Source organism: Parus major, chromosome 2 (assembly GCF_001522545.3).
Source record: "Parus major isolate Abel chromosome 2, Parus_major1.1, whole genome shotgun sequence".
NCBI lineage: Eukaryota > Metazoa > Chordata > Aves > Passeriformes > Paridae > Parus > Parus major.
Window position 1 is genome coordinate 57098249 of NC_031769.1, and position 20611 is coordinate 57118859.

The following is a 20611-nucleotide window of genomic DNA, read 5'->3' on the forward strand; positions in this document are numbered from 1 at the left end:
TGAACATTGAACATTTTTTATTAACAGAGGAAGTCAATGCCTGTGCTAATCGTAAAGCCTGGTCACTATTGTTGACTTCAAATGGAAGAACTTTGTATCAAGCACATACCATGGCACTGGCTCCTGGTAACTGAATTAAGTTGGAAAGCCACAACAGAATTCTCGTATCCATGCTACACCTCAGTTGTAGCTGTTCTCACTGAAGAGAACCCATTGCACACAAAAAGCATTCCCCTAAATGTTTTTTATTGCTTAAATTTTGTTTTGTTGTTCAGTTGTTTTTTAAAGCATTATCTAATGCTTCCAGCAGCAAGTGCAGGAGTTACAGGAGAACAGTAGCAAGAACTTCTTGAGTTTTTTTTCCGTAAGTCAACTACAGGAGGGGCTGGCCAGCTGCAGCTCACGAGTACAATGGCCATGAGATCTCTCTGTAGTTCTCTTCGTAAACCTCTGTATCTGAAGGATACTCAGCATGACACAGAAATAAAGATGTTCCCTCTGCTACTCAGAACAAGTCTAACCTGACTGTACATTAACCATGGCCTTCTATTACAGCTTGGCTTCACTTCCAGAGGCAACAGCTCCATAGTCATGCTGTCAGAGAAAGGCAATTACTCCCCACCCTCGTGTTCCTCTGAAAGCCTGGCCCCTCCTCAGGCACTTCCAGATGAACCTTTCAGAACCCTGCAAGGCTGAACTCTCCAGTCTTAACCAAGTTTTCTGCTGGTGTTGGAGTCAAGCAGCTAGTAAGAGCAGTCCAGCAAGGGTGACTGATCAAAGCTGCAAATGTTTCACAAACAGGGCTAAGACAGACACAGGTTGAGAAACTCACATTTTTTCTCCACAGTAACCAGGCCACTTCGCTAGTATTTATCTTTCCTATCTGTAAGGACTAGTTTGGACAAGTCCAAGTCATGGAAACGTAAGTTTTATTTATTACCTTAAAATCTGCTTCAAGGTACCCTGCATTGGCATTGAAAATACAGTGCAATATAGTGCAAATTTACACGAAGCTACTGCCCTGCACTGACTTGTATCTCATGCGAGTGCTGGCAGCCAAGCCGTTGCTGGGTTTCCTCAGATCTATTTGGTACAAAGAGAGACCTCAAATACCACAAGAAACACACAGACTGAGTTGTCACTGTGACAGCTTAAAGCTGCTGTCCTCAATCTGATGCCATATGCCCTTCTGATTTGCATTAGAAGATATCTAAGTATACTAATGCAGAAAAAGGAGATACTGGTGTGTAAGTGAACAGAAGTTGGATCGAAGTCGCTGCCCTGGTTCAGCAGAATGCTCAAGGGGGTGTTACTGGAGAACTGTCAAGGGGTAAAAATACCAAATGAACACATCTTCAGATCAATTATTATTAATACCAACTACTACTGAATCAACCAACCAATCTAGAACAAATATGAGCACAAAATCCTTTAGTTGTCAGATAAAGTCAGAATCAACCTAAAGCCTGCTTCTACAGTTTCATTAGTCAGATTTCTGACATTTTTGTTTGCTTATATGGGAACAGTATTTTGTGGTGTATCTGCAGCATTTAAATCCCCTACTAAGAGTCCTTACGACCAACTTACCTCAAACCACAGGACCTTGTTACACAGGACTCCAGTTTTGTAGCAAGGTATTTTCAAAGCCTGAATTCACCTTAGTCTCACCATGTAAGAGTATTTAACCACTGGATTTATTTATTTAACCCTCATTAATATCTTTGAGGAAGCAGAGAGAGTCCCTGAAAAACTGATTAAAAACACCAAAGATTCACAGTATCACATGGCCCTTGTTGCTACAGGCAACACGTGGACTACATGTGTTGAGCCTCTTTAAGCTGTTGGAGGAAATGTCCACTACAGCTACTTGACTTACACTCAAGGACAGCAAACACAGACAGCTGCATTTCAAATATGCATGAACCCCAAAGGCTTCACCCAAACAAGTCAGGCCTTTTGATAAAATCCCCCCAAACTCAAACAAAACCCCCATACCTAACCTAGCCAACTAGGTAATAACTGCTGCGAGCAGTAGCTCATAGAAAACACAGTTCCCACTGCAAGGCATCATCTCAGTTCTCCAAAGCTAATGGGGAAATTACCAGTCTTTATTTTACTAATTTTACTCTGTTAAATACACACTATTCACAACTACGAGTTGAAGTGTTGTGAACTTCCTTCTTCTACTTTTAGGCAAAATACCTATTCGGGTTTAGACTAAGGTCATAAGTGCGAAGAGGAACACAGGCCTAGAGTTTCAGTATTTTATTTATAATCCAAAAAAACATTTTAAGCTTGAAGTAAGTCTATTTCCACGATTTGCAAGGCTTTAAGTATTTCCATTTACTTCTAGTGAAGAGTTTGCATTACAAGCAAGGAGGTAACCCTCTTTCACCTTATATGCAGACATCTGTGATCAGATTCTTACATGTTTCAAAAAGCCACTGCTAAGAGTTAACAACATAAAATAAAAAGGTACAAAAAACATCCCAAAATGGGCTTGCAGTTCCTTTTGCCTAAGTTTTAGTAAATCTTTAAAATATTACTTACAATGTGTTTTTTATTTAGAACATTTTAAACCACAAGTATTATTTAGGAGAATTCAAGACTGATTTTTTTTTTTAAAGGGAAAAGGTAAAAAAATAGTTCTCACTGCTTTTACATGGAACCCCTTCAAAACAATGAAGCTGAATGACTTTAGAAGTGGAAAGATCAAGCCTGTAACTCTTATTTATATAACTTATTGCTATTCTTTAGCAGTAAATCTAATAATCACAGAAGAAAACAGGCTGTCATATCCCAGTAATTAATTTAAGCAATAAACAGTTCTGCACCCCACTCCGCCAATTGTTGTTGTCAACTGCTAACATTACTGTTATGCATTTGCTCTTCTATTGCCATTTCTCTCTGAATGCAGTGTTAGCAGTCATGAGGCAGTTCTCAAATACCTGCTGCAAAACACCCCCTGGGAGTCGAGGAACATCCATCTGACAGCAGGATCATAGCAATCCAAAACTATACAATGAACCCTGGCAATCTAAGTGGCACTTACTCAAAATTTTGAAGTGACTATACAGCCTTCCAATTGACAGAACAAGAATTAACCTAAACCTCCAGTTTTCTCAAATGACACTTGAACTTTCACATCAGGTCCTAAAGAATGGTACTCACAGATGAACTGCTGCAAATGCAGCCAACAGCTAATCCCACAGCTAATTTTTTGGTTTTTTCAGGCACACACCTCTCCTTCAGATAAAGGCACCTAATTTCCTCTTATGTCAGACCAATTCGCCACTGCATTCCTCCTAAGGCCACAGTCAAGATCACCTGTAATTACCGGAACAAATCTGGTTTGCCTCCTGCAACTGCAGGTGCTCATCTAGAGAAACAGCAACAGATGAACACCAAAACAGCCTGGACACCAGGGCAGAGAAAGGTGACTGAAAAAGACACAATTTCAAACACACACATGCAGAACTGACATCAAAGCTATAAACATGGACTTTTTTTCTTCCTGTGCAAAGAAATCTGGGAGGACCCCAGATCTCCCCCTTTGCCCTGGAAAGCTGCATCTATTAACAGAATATTGTATCTTCTTTAAACATTTAATCATCTTTCTCACTGAAACCACTTAGGCAATCACAGTGCCTTTGTCTGTTACTTCCAAAAAACAAATAGAACCAGAAGAGGCTTACTGCAGGATGCACAATCCTCAAGTCTAACAGCTTCCTCTCATCCTTTCCCTTTATGGATACTGTGGCAAACTTCTCTGGACATTACATCCTGCCTGCTCTCCTCTGGGACTTGCTGTTAAACCAAATGAACACACTTACATAGGAAAAATTAACGACTCTTAACACCCTCAATAGCAATTATGAGCCAAACTGTCCTAAGTTACACCACAGTGTTCAAACAAGGTGCAGCAGCTCCACATTTGACAACAACCATATGACAGCAACAGCATCATGTGAACCCAGAAACCCAACACACTCTGAGAGCAGAGGACAACAGCTTAGAAAGCTCCTCAGCTCTTAAGAGAAAAGGGTGATAAATTATTGCCCTGGAAATTGAAGCTTTCTGATAATGTTTTCATAGTTTTAGTTACTTTCCCATGAAAGTTCCATAAACACAAGTTGTTTATCACATTCCTTCTAAGAAATGTCTTTTGACAGATGTTTCTCATGACCAGTGCGCTTGGGAAGGTGGTAATCATCCAATCCCTGGTCATTGTCAAGAATCTATAAATACTGGAGTCAGAGAAAAAAGGAACTGTTTTTTCTGTTCTGACACTGAGAGGTGTTTGTGTGAATCATTTTGTGTCCTCTAGCAACAATAAATAGGGGTAAAATTAATGAAGTTCTCTTAAGGAATGCTTTCCTTTGCTACTTCCCCCCAACCCCCCCACTGCAACCCCGGGCCCTTCTGTGAATGAGAATCCACAGCATTCACATTCACTCAGACCAAGACCATTTGCCTTTCACACCTTTTCAAATACTGCAAAGTCTTAGATGTAATTTTTAAACTAGGAAGCACTAGAAAGCAAACAAATAGGCATTATTCAATTCTACTATGTCAAGATCACTGCCTTATGCCACACTTTTTCTTAGAACAGTTGTAGAAAAGCCATTTCAGTTTATCTTTTTAAGATATAAGTACAATGGTGACTGGAAATATCCTAACTCTTGCCTTAAAAAAAGAAGCATTTCCTTTAACACAGCAACACATTGTTAAAGAAAACTGGGGGAACCTTTCCATCCTTCAAAGCCCTTTTAAGACAAGTAGTTTCTCCTGTTGGTGACAGTTCTATCCTTCCCTTATTTCCAATTCTGTAGGTCTATCTTCAACATAGCCAAACCTAGACAAAATGTATAATCAAGATCTTTAAATTGTAACCTGTAATGCATTACCTGCTCTCCAGAAAGTAATTTCATGCTACCCTAAATGCTTTATAAAAGGAAACTACTGCCAGTTCAGCTATTCGTATATGGTAGAAAACCTTAATTTTTTAACTACACAGAAGAGATATCCTAAGAATATTTTTAAAGTGACAACTTACAATGAATTGTCTATTATCATTTTCCAAAAGAGGTCCCAAAATTAAAGGTTGGCAGCTTTTTACTGAACCTTGAGGCTAGTATGTCCCATTTGCAAATATTTTTCTATATTCTTAATGATTTTTAATAATTTTCAGTACCATCACCCCATATTCACTTTTATTTAGCAAGTTTGAATGTTTCATTAGCCATTCACCTAAGGGGAGTTTTCCATTAGGTAAATCTGACCTTGGAAATCCGAACAGCTGCAATCCCTTCTAGGGCAAACCCTTAAGTTAACACCAAACACAGTCATCAAGTCAGAAAGGTCCAAGTAGGCATGCAAGTTGTGGTACTGACATTGCTCAAGAGAAAAAAAACCTCTTTGGGTCAAGACAAACTTTCAGAACAATTCAAACCTGAAGTTTTGTCGCTCTCTTCCCTCCTCAAACTCTTCCAATCCCTCCCAGAACAAATGCCTATGTATTGTGCAACATAAAAATTAAAAGTCTCATTGCAGTCCCCCCATGAGAACTTTTGTCCGTACGTTTTCTCTTCAGAAGAGAACAATTACATAAAACCATGTGGCAGTTGCTGAGAAGAAACAACATGCACATTTGCCTTTGAAAATGTCTGGTTTTCTGAACAACTCAAGCTCAAAAATACCCTAAAGAAACTAAACAGCAATAACGAAAAAAGAAAATCCATTACCATTTGGGTAAAAATACAATCTATTTCCACCACAGACATCTACAAACCAACATTTTTTAAAACCTGCCACAACCTGCTTGTAGTTCTACAATGGGATGCATACAACAGTACTGTAAGCTGTCTCATTCTGTCTGCTGGCCCATACACTCACACAGCAAAAAGTCCTAGAGCTCAAGTAAGATGAGCAACTCACAGTACAAATTAAGAGAGAAGAAAATGCCCTGGTTTGGGAGAAATCTTGTAAAGATAAGGATGTTACTAAAAACTATCATACAAAATGCCAAATGGAACATACACAACCTCAAAAATGTTATTCTCCTGTATTGACATGTCATTTATTCCCTTGATGACTCTACTGACATCTACACAATCACTTGCTCTGACCCATCTGTGGGCTACTGCTGAAAGGATAAATTACTCCCCCTTTCCCTACACCACTCCCGTTGAAGCAACTGAACAAAACGAGGGAATAGATTACTACAGACCATTTTCCAGGAGACTGGTGGGAAGGAAAGAAAAAAGGATGAAAACCAAGCCATCTTTAAACACATGATTTCCAATACCCAACTTAATGCAAGCTGAAGGCACTCAAGTTTGAGCAACCCTTCCAGCCAACTCTCATAGTAGCATGAAGCAATCAGGAAACCTCGTGTGGCATACACGAGGCTGCCACAACCACACTACTGCTAAACTCTAAGGCTGATGCCCATTTCCAACCAAACCCGTTAAGCTCTTAGATAAAGAAGCTCCTACAAGTTTTGTGAAAACATGGCCAGGTAAAGAAAAGCAACTTTGTACTCTACCATTCAGTACTATGAGCTATATCTTATGAGCTTCCAACTTGTTAGGTGCCTAGGAATAGGAGAAAGAAAAGGCAATGAAAGACAAACCCCCTCATATAAAACTTGCATCTTTTTCACTATCCAGTTCAACAAAACACAAGAGAGAGTCTTCTTTTAATGTTTCTTGGTATCACAGTAGAAAGGAGAGGGGTAGATTTTTTAAAAAAAAGAGACACAAGTCAAAAACATGCAAACCAAAACTCATTAAAAAAATAATGGGATGAATTCCACAAAAAGGAATTAGACAAGAGATAAAATAAGTTGTGATTGTTAAGTATTATTCAACAATCCTCAATGTTTGGCACTGATGGTTTTTTTTAGATTCATAACTTCATTAAATATTTGCCAGGCTATTATGAAAACACTAGTGTCTAACAAACAGCAAGGTGTTTTTCCTGTAGTTTGTTAAAAGTGTCACCACTTTAAAATAAACTGCAATTTATTATCATTTTATTCCCCTTGGAAGACTGTAAAATGCATGGTACCGGGATCTGAGGTTAAGTGGACAGTAAACTAGGCCCTGAGCCTATGTGACATTAGATAACCAAAAGAAGATATTCTTCTAAAAATATATAATCAAGTTTCTGGCACAAAAAAAAAATATCAAGCCATGACACAAGAATCTACAGTTTCAGAGAACACATCCCTACCTCTTTCCTGCTATCTTCTCCAAAAATGAGAAGTTTTGCTTCACTAGGATGCAGATAGTTTAAACAAGACTTTTATTACAACACAAATATACTCTGTAGAAGAATATGAATTTTTGGCATTAAAGGTATATGGTAAGACACAAAGATAGCCAGGTTAAATATGCAGGTAATAAATATCTCAGAAGACTCTTCTAAAGTGAACCAAACAATACCCTTGCAATAGTCTGTCCCTAGTCATCAGTAGGGAAATAATTTTATATCAGAAACACTTATGTAAATATTTGCATAAAGCATTAATACTGACCCAACCCAGAATCCTGCTGTACCTGTAGCACCTTCAGAATGATTAACTTTGATGGATAATTGGCACTAATGATACACAGACCAGTGCAGGATTTTTGGCATTTCATTTGCTGTTCCTGCTACCCATCAAAATGACGCTTCATTAACATCAAAGGCTTTCATTAACTGCTTCCTGCAATCCCTGTTATTTACAGACCTAAAAGGTTAAGACACCTTTCTCTCTCAAGTTCCAGACTGACATGTGATGCAAGCCTACCTCTACAAGAATAAGCAAAAGCTACCTACTGCCTGCCTGCCTTGAGCTGTCTCCTGGGGAAAGTTTGCATCCCTGTCAATGCTAAAAAGCGGGTAATAACACTACAAAAAAATTAAGTGCTATAAATGTGCAAAATTACTATCATGCAGCAAAAGAATTTCATGCTTGAGATGAAATAAAAATAATCAGAAGTTAAAAGTGTGCCTTCTTAATTGGGATAGACTTTTGCTAAACAATGGCTTTATTTCCAGAATTATTATGACCTGACATAGAAGAAAATTTAGGAACTTGTATTGTTTATCCTCAAATAAAAAGGTTTGATCAGCTTATCTTCTCATGTTCTAATGAGAAGTAAAAATATTTTGAATAGAAACAGTACTTCTACAGCGTTTCAGGGTCTGAAAAATACTTGCAAATATCTTTGGTTCACAGAGAATTCTGTGCTAAATCAGCCAAGTTCATTTTTCTGAAGCCAGCATGGCACCTACCATTCTGGATACTTTGCATTATAAAAAGGGCATCTTCTGCAGATGATGAATAAACTTCAGTTATATTACACACTTTAATCACAACTGTGTTTTAATATTGCAAAACCTTAACACATTGAGATATTGTTGATGGTGAAATGTTATTATTTCAATTCCACAAAATGGGAAACCACAGGCAAGATATTAAATGCTTGCCAAAAAAAGCCTTTAAGTGACCAGTAAAATGCAGTTTTGTCTTCAATTACTGACCAATTCTACTACCCTTAGGTCATGCTTACTCTACCTCTTCACTTGAACTTCTCCCTTGCACTCATCCAGTAAATACACTGTAACATGCAACAGAGGAACCTGACTGAAAAGTCAAAATTCCTTTAGTGTAACACCTAGCAATGGTCAATATCAAATACAATCTTTCAGTCGTGTGAGATACAAATATTCCAGAAGCCAAGAACAATGGTAATAAAGAACACCATTTATTTTCTAATTGTCTTGAAGCAAGGACTTACTAATTAAAATCAATCAGTGCACTTCAGTCCATTAATATTGAGCAAAGCTAAAACAAAAATGTTGCTACATCAGCAGGAGACTCAGACTACTTTAAATTGATTACATTTTTCACTTAGAATATTTTTACTTTAGTTTTCCTTCCAAGTGCTTAGCTAACACAATGATAAGACCAGATAAAGTTATCTCCCCTTCTATGCAGTGCTAGCAACATGAATTTCATCATGCATATGGCGTTTTAAAATTTCAGTCTGTACTTTTAAGATCTTTTTTAGTCTGACCTAGCATTTACAGTACCTTTGTTCTACATCAGGTATTAAAAATTGTCCATGCTGCACCAGATGCAACAGCAGAAAGCTGACTGGGCACAAAAGGAAAACCACCGTCTTATCTCAGAAAGAGGTACCTCTACAGCAAGGAACACACAGCTTGCACCTCCTCGATAGCACATTATATGACTGACTAATACACAAGACTGCAGACTGTTTTTTTTTCTCAAACCTTTGAGAGCACCCCCATACAGAGATGTTTTGCATATACTAATGAATTTCAGTCAAGAAAATTTAGGCCTGGCTGCTCCCACCTAAGAATCAAGAGAACTGCAATCAAAGAAAATGAAACATGAAACATGAGGAAGTAGATTGTTTAACTAGTTTCCTGTTGAAAAAGAATAAATCTCCCTAAAGTACAGGGTAGCAGGTTATTTGCCCAATCTAACCTAGAAATCTGAGTGGCCCACTATCAGGCATTTAAGAATTTAAAAGTCAATGAACATCCAAGAGGAACATCAAGACAATCCCATTGCTAAACTACAGAAAAAAAAAGTTTTTTAGCCCCTTGCTCTCCTGAAAGTTAAAATGACAACATCTTGGTTATATTTGTGCAGCAGCCTTCTACATTAAAAGATCTACAGTATTGAAAACATTTAGGCTGCCAATATTATGTGTAAGGTACTCAGTAATTTTAAGATGCCTTGCTGCACTGTTGTTTCCCATTAAAATTCCTTCTATTGAGCACAAAATGCTCTCTCTAGGTTTGCTCCCTGAGTTTGGCACCAACCTAACCGCCTAACTAGAAAGAGTATATTGGGAGAAGGGGCAGTAGCAGAAACTGATGCACAGTAGTCCCACCTGAACACGGGGAAAAACTTCTTTATTGTGCAGGTGACTGCACTGGAAGAGGTTCCCCACACTGTGGAGCCTCCCTCACCGCAGATTCCCCAGCACCGTCTGGATGCAATCCCCTTCAACATGCCGTAGGGCGACCTCATACGAGCAGCGAGGCTGGACCATATAACCCATGGTGATCCCTTTCACCCTAATCCCTTTCTGTGATTTTGTGATTTCCAAGTAGTGTCTCCAGTAAGAGCAGCGTTTGGAGAACCCCGACATAGCAAGAGGGATGCTCAGCCCTTTGAGGCAGAGCTCACAGCGAAGGGCTCAGCTCTGAAACACGGGAGTGGAGCACGATCCCTCGGCACCTCCCCAGCCGCTTCCTCCTCCTTCCCCTCGCACGGCAGCCTCCCAGCGCAGAGCTCCGGAGGAAGGGCCTTTGTGAGCAGGGCCCGGCCCGGCCCCCTCGGAAGAGGCGCGAAAGCCGCGTCCCGCCAAGGCCGCCCGCGCCGCCCCCGGCCCGCACTCACCCGGGCGCGATCACCTGGCCGGGCCGCGCGCAGAGCTCGCGCACCACGCCGGGCCGCTCCGCGCGCAGCCTGCGCTCGGAGCCGCCGCGCTGCGGGCGGGCGGAGGCGCCGCTGGCCACGGGCGGCAGCGGGGCGGCGGCGGGGGGGGCGGGGCGCGGGGCGGACGGCGGCGGCAGCGGGGCGCAGAGCGCCAGCACCGACCCGATCTGCACCGCCGCCCCCACCGACACCTTCCACTCCAGCAGACGCAGCGGCCGTGGGCCGGGAGCGCGGATCTCCGACGCCGGGGCCTCCACGCCGGGCCCGCCGCCCCGCTCCGGCCGCTCCTCCATCGCCCCGGCCGGGGGCGGAGGGTAGGTCAGAGGTGCCCGGCAGTGGGGCCGAACCTGGCGCTGCCGCCGCCGGGGGGGTTTTGGGGCACCCTGATAGTCACCGGTGGCGCCGACAGCAGCGGGGTCACGGCGGCTCCGCGCAGGCGCCGCGCTGCGCGTCCGGCCGCGCTTAAAGGCACAGGCACGGGCGGCCCGGCCCGCGGGGCGGCGCGGGGAGGAACTACAGCTCCCGGCAACCCCCGCGGCCCCGCCCGCCCGCCGGCCCCAGTGGCGTCACAGAACCGGACTTGGAGAATTTTCCGAGTTGGGACACGAGGGGATCATCGAGTCCGGTTCCTGGCCCTGCACAGAACACCTCCAGAATCATATCATGTGCCTAAGAGCGTTGTCCGAGACTCTCTTGAGCTCCGTCAGGCTTGGTGCTGTGACCACGTCCCTCGGGAGTCTATTCCATTGCTCAGCCATCCTCTGGGTGAAGAGCCCTTCTCTGTTTCACCAGCTGTCTTGGTTTAGCCCCAGCCAGCAGCCAGGCCCTACGCAGCCACTTTCGCACTCCCCTCCAGCAGAACTGGGAGTGATTTGGAAGGGTAAAAGCTGGAAAACTCGTGGGTTGAAATGAAGACAGTTTAAGCAAAACGAGGTATTGATTCACTGCTTCCCATGGGCAGGCAGGTGTTCAGCCATCCCCAGGACAAAGGGCCCCATCACACATAACATGTTGGGAAGACAAACACCATCACTCCAAATGTTCCTCCTTCCTCCCCCCACTTTATTTGACATGATGTCTTGTAGTCTGGAATATCCCTTGGTCATTTGGGGTCACTTGCCCAGGCTGGGTCTCCTCCCAAGCACTCCCCACATTCCTTGCCAGCGTGGCAATATGGAAAGCAGAAAGGGCCTTGGCTCTGTGCAAGTCCTGCTCAGCAATAACAAAAATATCTCTAAATTATCAAGCCTGTGCTCAGCACAAATCTAAAACACAGTTCCATACCAGCAACTGTAAATAAAGTTAACTCTACCGTAGCAAAAACCAGAATACCAATCTAAATCTCCCCTGACAAAGTTTCTGGCCATTTCCTTGGTCCTGTCTCTGGTCACCACAGAGAAGAGATCAGTAGCTTCTCCTCCTCTTCCTGTTGGGAGAAAGGTGTGGACTGCAGTGAGGTTTCCCCTCTGTCTCCTCCAAACTGAACAGCCCAAGTGACCTCAGCTGCTCGTCATACAGCTGCTCCTCAAGACCCTTTACCATCCTCATGGCCCTCCTTTGGACACTCTCTAATAACTTTATATCTTTATTTTATGTTACGGTGCCCAAAACTGCACAGCACACAAGGTGAGGCTGTACCTTTGCAGAGCACATTTGGACAGTCACCTCACTTTGCTCTGTGCTGCCCAAGGCCTGGGCCTGAGGAGCCTGTGGAAGCTCTGCAGCACTCTCCAGGTCTCCCTTGGGTCAGAAGGCAGGTGGAAAAGGAGAGCCTGGCAGAGCAGCCACCTTCCCTGGGCTCTGGCCCCATACCACAGTACACTGGCAGGGCAAGAAGGAAGAAAACTGACTGGAGCTGAGGTCAGAGATGTCCCTAAGGGTATATGTGTGTCTCCATCAAAATTTGCCATGGACATGCTTCTTACCCATGGCAGCCACATGGCAGGGTACTGACCACTTTAAGAAAACCAGGAAAGACTGTCAATTTTATCCAGATTCCCTGAGTGTAATCTTGCCTTGTGCGTTTGAAGATCAGCTCAGGTAAACAAACTCTGTTGGTGCTGAATGTCCCATTATTGTATGTGAGAAGATAATCTTGGCAGCAGAGCAGAAACATGGCACAAAAATAATCTGGCTTTGTTTGCCCTACACATATCTCAAGCTGATGGTTGCTTTGTTTTCCTTTTGTCTGCTAATCCCCCTCAGTCAAAAACCCACATTTAAGGTCATGCAGCTTTATTAACACCTGCCATTTTCTTGAAAGCTGGCCTATCACACAGCTTTTATATGTTTCAGTGTTGTATCTGTCATACCAGACCTCCTTGGAGGGGTAAGCATAGACAATATTTGATCCCTCACCGGTGGGTATGATGGAGTGACAGAAGTCTGACACTTTAAGTAAGGGATGAAGTGAGAAGAGCTCACTTGCCCTTACCAATTCTGATACATTAACTCTTATCTCTGGAACAAACTAAAGGTATGCTGCAGTACTACTGACCCCAGGAATCCTGAGCCTGCAGCCCCTCCTTCCACAGTAACTATTTTGTGATTTTCTCTGCACCTGTAATTGTGCAGATGAACAGCTCAGATGGGAGAATAACAACAGAAATCTACATAATAATTATTATTGTTTCTGGTTGCTTTGATTGCATGGAGACAAAAGTTTACAAAATAATTGCACCAATCAATCCTAGGTAGGTGCGAGGGAAAATCCCTGAGATGCATGTGATGAGAGCATTAGGAGAAGAATCTGTAATTCTATTAAGCAGTAGAATCCTAAGGAACACACCGTATTAGGATGCTTGACTTCATGTCTGGTTATACCAGATGGCTTCCATCAAGAGGCAGATGTTTTCCCCAGTCTTCCCCTCAAAAAGGACATCAGAATTTAACCACGCCTTTGTATTTGAATACATAGCATGAACAAAAGCATATGGTGTAGAAATCAGCTTCATAGAACTGTTAGGTGCTTTCACTGGGGTGGTAGATACAGCCTTGTGGCAAAGCACTTCTTGAAAATGATAGATTTAAAAAAAATACATGCATTGAAAAAATACGGCTGCCTTCCAAGAAGATAAACAAGATAATCTGTGGTGCAGTTACTTAAGGTTGAAACATGCTTAGCTAAGACTTCTTTTAAAATAAAAGATGTGTTATCCTGCTTTATGTGTTGTAGCTTTAATGAAAATTCAAAATGTGTTATATAATGCCTCTTAAAGATGACTTGGCTGAATATTTTCCTGTTCAGACTGATGACTGATTCTGTAAGCCTGTCGCAGCATACTTAATCCTCACTAATACCTGTTCCATAGTAATTCTTGGGAGTGTGTAGAGCACAAGGTGGTCAACCTCCCAAAATCTCTGAGTGGCTTACAGAGATCCACAAATGGGGGAGAGCAGCGAGGCTCTCACTCCATACCTCATTTCTCCCTGGAGAGCTGTGGGGTGGTTTGCAGACAGGGCGTGACAGCAGCTCACCAGCGACCCACAGACCCTGCTCCAGCCTGAAGGCCAGGCATGCAGCTGTAGCACACAATGTCTGGGCAAAGTCACTCACGGCTTCCCCTGTGGCTGGGGATTTGAATGGGCCAGCCGCCCTGGTGCTAGACAGCCCCATTGCCAATTATGTGATGTAATGTTATTATGAGGGCTGTTGCTGAACTACTCAGAAGTGATGCAGAAGTTGTTCAGGAGTCACAGATTGGCCAGTCCCTACGGCAGGGAGTTTATAGCTGTTTATATATAATACCTCAGTACAAGAAGTCTGCAAGGTGGTATCACATTTAAATATTATGAAAAATTATGGAGACATTCAAAAGGTCTCACATCTCTTCTGTGCCCAGACACCTCATTGTATCCACTGGGATAACCAGTGACAGATTCCAGTTGAGGAAGCTAAATAACCTCATCCTGTATTTTGAGCAATTCTAGTAGGAAGGGAAGCTTTGCCCTCCTCAAAATCTGGCAGGGCTTGCTATCAGAAACTAAGGCAGCTTGTGCTGTATGTGAGCACCCCATGTATAAGAGGTTTGGGTAGTTTCCATTGTGGCAATCCTTTCCTGACTCCAGATTCTTGACTTCTTAGCCAAAGACCTTCTGCCAGGGTTTCTCCTGGATTTTACAGAAGCAACCCAGGGAATGACTTTAACACACAGAGTACAATAAAATACATATCTGCAGCTTGATCCCACTCCCGCTGAACTATCAGAAATGTTGTCAATTGCCTTCAAAAAAAACAATGCAAATTCTTAGTATTGCAATAATAAATTAGCAGGCAGTTTAAATTGCACTGTCACCAGCTTTTGTGTCAGCTGTCTCTTAGTGTCTGAAAATGTGATCTTCATACTCAGTTAACAGAGGATCTCTTTTTTTCCTAGATAATATCTTCAGCAAAGCTCTGTGCTCCTCAGTGGAAATACAGCAGAGACTAATTTAGCTTCTCAGTTTTTCTTTTTCTTGGGCAACCTGAAAGAAAAAGATATAAAAAAATAACCATTTGTGAATGTTAGTGTTACATTTTCCCTGCAGTTTCTTTTCTGTGAGTGGGGTTAGTATTACACTTATAGATCTGCATAGGTGCATTTCAGCAGCGCAAATACTTGTACATGGACATTTTTCTGTATAGCAGCATCAAGACTGGCTCATGCCAAATGAGCTGCACAGGAGATTACTGCATGTACATCATCAGGTATGTGGCTGTCTACCCATACACACCCCAGCACAGACACATCCTTTTGGTCCTGCCCTTGGAAACCCTACAGGTTGTTGCCTTAGTCATAAAGTAAACCATTATTTACTAGGTTAGGGCTACTCCCACGATGCCTTCACAGTCACGCTTCACAGCTTGAAGCCCACATAATTTTCAAGTGCATGACTCGGAAGCGTGAATGAGCACTTCTCTCTTTCCTTAGCAGGGATGCATACAACTTAACATCCCTTCCTCCTCTGCAGAAGAGGGACGTGTCTAAACATTTTCATTTCAGAAGAGAAGCTGATGACACAGTTTCCTGTGCCATCACAACAGAAGTTCATTCAAGTGCTAGACTGGGCCATCGACCAGACAGGATGGGGAATTTTTATAACCTAGGCTGTTTGTGACTGCAAAATGTTAGAGCAGTGATTTACAGCCTGTGCTCTGCAGGCTTTTGGGACTGCTGACTCCACGGATGGTGATTAAGAAAGACACTTTGCTGTCTAGTAGTCTACAGCTGGGAAATTTTTTTCCCCTCACATCCACTGGAAAATGTATAGAGATGAAAACCAGCCAAAAAGCCCTGCCATAATGAAACATCTGCTCTTCTTATCAGACTTGTATGAAAGGTTTATTGAGTCCAAATTTTTCAACTTTCACCTGCCCCTCCCTCTATGGAAGGCCAAAATTGGGGGAGGGAAAAAAAAGAAAAAGAGAAAAAGAGAAAAAGAGAAAAAGAGAAAGAAAAAGAGAAAGAGAAAGAAAAAGAGAAAGAGAAAGAAAAAGAAAAAGAAAAAGAAAAAGAAAAAGAAAAAGAAAAAGAAAAAGAAAAAGAAAAAGAAAAAGAAAAAGAAAAAGAAAAAGAAAAAGNAAAGAAAAAGAAAAAGAAAAAGAAAAAGAAAAAGAAAAAGAAAAAGAAAAAGAAAAAGAAAAAGAAAAAGAAAAAGAAAAAGAAAAAGAAAAAGAAAAGAAGAAGAGTTGAGTTTTTATCAGATCTGAATTTTTGCACTGTTTCTGGCAGGTGGTGGGGCTGAAGTGCTCCCCCAGCCCAGCAGGACTTGCCTTACTCCACTGTCTTGTTCTAGCAGAGTGCCCTAGGGTGGTTCTTAAAAAGAAACAAATATTGAAAATACTGAGTAAGATAACTCTTACTTAATCAAGAAAAAAAATTATTTAGAGCAATGGGGGAAAATAATTTACTAAACTGGGGAAAAAAAATCATATTGTTTCTTCCACACAGGCAAAATTGGACAGATAAATTTTAAGTTCAAAAGAAGATTGAAGGTAATACTTCTCTGCTTATTGTGGGTCAAGAAAAATTCAGAAAACTAACCAGTTATGCAGGGGGAGGGGGAAGAAAGAAACTGTCAATTGTGATTTTTAAGCAAAGAAGAAAGTCATAGTACTGCAAAGAAGATAAACAGAATGATCCATCATGGAGCTGCTGAGAGAAGGGCCAACAAAAATTCATTTGGTCTGGTGGCTTGCTGAGGAAAGACATTCTGGAGACAGAAGTCATTGCCAGGTGAGGAGAGTGAGGCAAGCACCATTTTTTTAATTCAAAGCAGGGATGAAAAGAGGAACATCTGAAGAAGTAGGGGGAAGACAGGACAATAAATGATCAAAGAAGACACAGCATATACCATGTAAGAGACAATCATGGCAGCTTCATAAGCTGATCTTAAAAGCCATAAATTATGGCAGTAGCATTAATTGTGAGCCTCTGAACTGGGAAAAGTGGGGTTCCATACATATTACTAATAAATCCATAATCATATGTTGAAACATGTAGAAGCAATGTGGGTGTCTGCACAAACTGAGAGCTAAACCTTTTCCCCCCCTTTTTCTTCATCTGAAAACTTGCTGTATTGATGGTACTGAGTTTTGGGGTTTTTTTCTCATTCAGGGATATTTTGCAGGAGACATTTTTATAATCTATTCTCAGGAAGGCAAAGTTTAGACTCCCCCTGATCTTGCTGATGGGCACTTTTAAAACAGAGGAAACTGTTAGGAGTGATCCTCAATCAGGATCCTCTCTGCTCCAGGTGCCAGCTTTCTATGGCTTTTGTTACATCACACAGGTAGAGAGGCCACCTCTTCTTGTGCACAATCCTAGACTATGGAAATGTTTACAAGGTTAGTCCTCTGATGGAGATATAGTTAGCTAAGAAGCCATATTGTACTGATGAACCACTCCATCACTGGTTCTTGGAGAAATATGTGTTAGACTTAGAAAAGTAAGCAAACAGGTTATGTATCTGGGGCAGCGTTCAGCATACTAAATGCACATTTTTATAGAAGCTAAATCATAGTCTAGTAGAAAAACTAGCATCAGGTGCAATAGCACAAGTCAGAACTATCCTCACACAGAATTCAATTGTGGTCAAGATCTGGTAAACATTTTACTTTTCAACTGCATACTTTGCACACTATTTGCATGACATCTCCTTTTCTCTCTTTCCCTTGTTGGCTGACTTTGTGCCCTTTTGGCTTGTCCCCCCCTTTTTTTTTTTATTCTTAAGCCTAGAAGTGATTCACTGGAAAAAAATTCATCTAGCCAGTGAGCAGGAATTTCTGCCCTATTTACAAGTGAACTTCACTATACTTTTCATAGGTCAAAGTCAAGCCCAAAGTACTCCCCAGACTGCCTGTTAAAGCCCTGTCAAGTTCTTAGTGACTTCTGATGTTTCCCTTCCAGCCCATCTGTGCTTACCTCACCTGGCCTGTCATAGGTGCTATTCACTATTAATCCAGAATACTTCCCCTTAAAAAAAACTATGTTCTTGGAGATGGACTGTGTGTCTTCTGAAAGGTCTCTAGAAGATACTGCATTGCTGGAGGAATGATGAGAGATAATGTCATTGGAGATTCTACTCTGCTTTCCAGGTTAACACGGAGCTAACTCTTGGTGCTTGAGCTGTTGCTGGCTCTGCTGTATAGCCTCGCGTCTCCGAGAGGATCATCCCAGTATCTATGAGCAGAACAACCTCATGTTTTACTGACATTCGCCACAGGATGGCAGTGCAAGATTTTAATTGTCAGGCTGTTTCAATTTTATGTGTATGTGCCTTGTGCGTGTGACAGCATAGTTAGACTGAAAATTAAAACCAGCATTGCTTTTTTCCATTTTGAAAACAAAGATATACTAGTTTCCTTTGAAATAGAGTGGATTGTAAAAACACAGAAACAATAAGAAAACAATGCTGCTGTTGCTGCACGTGAGATGCTGCCATATTTCAGAAATGAACCTCAGCTTTCTTTGTATGCTGACTATGCATTTAATTAATTTACACCTCCTCCCTCAGTATAAAATCTGTATTGCAAATATTGTTTACATGATGTATTCTAAGTGGCTTTTGACTTTAGGGAGCTCTTGCCCTGATATTGCATCTTTTGGCCTGTGTGCTAAGGCACACCCTACCGGTGTGGTCCCAGAGCATGTCCTGCCAACAGAGCTAGAAGCAATTGTCAGAAGGTCAGTTCAGCCTTCCTTCTCTCTCTCCAGTTTCACCTTCCCATTTTCTTTTTGCATGTCAAATCAGGAATTGTTTCATCTCAAAATGTACCTGACAAAACCAAACAGTTGTTAATTAGGTTCCCTGTCTGGCTTGCAGCTTGGGTGCCAGCATGGGCAAGAGGAGGCAGCAAGGAGCCTGGGATCATCATTCTGGCTGCACCTCATGCCCAAGCTGTTTTACGTGATGGCAGAGTTGAAGAAAGCTCTCAGGTCTGGGCTCTGCTGGCTGTTGATTCCAACTGGCTTGCCATCACTGATGCTATTTTCTGGTTTGGTCTTCACAGTGAGATGCTGATGGTGTTTCTTGTTCCATGACATCTTTTGTCAGGATGCAATACAGTAAAGTCTTATCAGATCTATATCATTGGTGCAGGCAATTCAAATTTTAAACAACACATCCTGCTTTGAACTGCTGCTGATACACGCACACATGCTTATTCTCAACATCTTACTGATACTTGTAATTTCTGTGCTAGTGCATTGCACTGTCTGCATGGCTAAATCTGTACAAAGAGTGTCGCTCTTGCTGGAGAGAGTTTGATAAACAAAAGCTAAAGGGTTCTTCAGGTTGTATCTATCAGTTAGGGATGCCACTTTTTAAAAGCTTATGTGCCTGTGTTTAGTAGTCCCAGTTGTCCACTGACAGATAAACAAAAAGTAGAGTTCAGCAATGCAGCTGGAGGTGTGATAAAGGCTCCACATAAATGCAGCAGTACAGCAGTTCTGTTTTCTCCCCTTTCCAATAAAGGACAATTTTATGTTTCAGAAGGTTTCTGGGATGACTAATATGATCTGATACAGAACCAGCCTGCACTGGAAGACTTTATGGAGGAAAAATGCATTTTCTATAGTTAGCACCCAGCACTCTTAGCCATATCTGAGAGAAGTGCTACTCTTACACTGAGAGTTAGACTTCATCCTATACCCATAACATTTCTGAAACCCAGTATTTTTCTTTACAGTATAACTTCAGGAAAATATCCATTTTATCTGAAGAGAAAATTATTCTTATTTTTTAATTTTTTCAGAACATATCTTTTTCTCTGTCTGCTCTAGTGATATAGTGATAACTGAAACATGGACAGAAACACCTATTTAGTATGAGGTATAGTTACATTCCCTAAACTGAACTGAGAAAAAACATCTACCTGTTCACTCAGAACTATACAAAAGTTCTGTCATATTTTCCAGGCGTATAATCTGGGTTTTCTTCTTGCACAGATAAAAACAGTAATACATAGTAAATGTGTGTGTCCAACTGCAGTAACTCTTCAAGAACATTGCAGCTAATATTCGGTTAATATTCTCCTATGTTTCCAGATGTAGTATCCCAAACCAGAGATACTGCAAATTCAGAACTGCACAGACCCTGAGCATGTCACACACACACCCACACACACACCCACCACCCCACCCCCCCCAACACCCACCCCCACACCCACCCATTCCTTAATTAAGGAATGAAACTTTGCCAAATCCCTGTGGCACAGGGATGGTGATGATGTCTATTTCCATGGCAGGCAGTGGGCAGGTCCAGCTGCAGCTTTGGTATGAGCTGTGGGCTGGTGTGACGTGCTGTGTGTTAGGGGGATTAGGGGCAGAAGAGGAAGGGGACAGCATCCCTGTAATCGCTGCTAGTATGGGAGTCCCAGTAGGCTTATTGTCCTATGACACCATGTAAGAGTAGACATTTTTTCTTCAGGAGGGTTTGCAATATTTCGAGACCAGATCAGTAGCATGGCAGCAGCACAGTTATCAGGAGCACTGATCCTGTAATGGTGTGTTCATCCGTGTGCTCTTCGCAGTGCCACACTCTGAACACATTCCTTTGGCAGGGGCAGTTTGGGGCTGGAGAAGGGAGGAGGTGGTAAAAACCAGAACTGAAAATGTGCTTAGGGAAGAGGAGTATGAGAAGGAGGAAGAAAGAGGGAAGAGG

The 20611-nt window shown here is 42.0% G+C and overlaps 1 protein-coding gene across 2 annotated transcripts in view; it reads right to left on the bottom strand.

The window, feature by feature from the left end:
* CTDP1 (CTD phosphatase subunit 1) overlaps positions 1 to 10526 on the bottom strand; it is a 101715-nt gene extending 91189 nt beyond the window's left edge. The window contains exon 1 of one of the 2 annotated variants that reach the window (XM_015618130.3): positions 10430 to 10524. The gene's annotated coding sequence lies outside the window, so the exon portion shown is untranslated. Of the gene's footprint in view, positions 1 to 10429 lie in introns of both variants that reach the window. The other variant, XM_033512026.1, reaches the window with a different exon arrangement.
* Positions 10527 to 20611: the final 10085 nt, after the last annotated feature.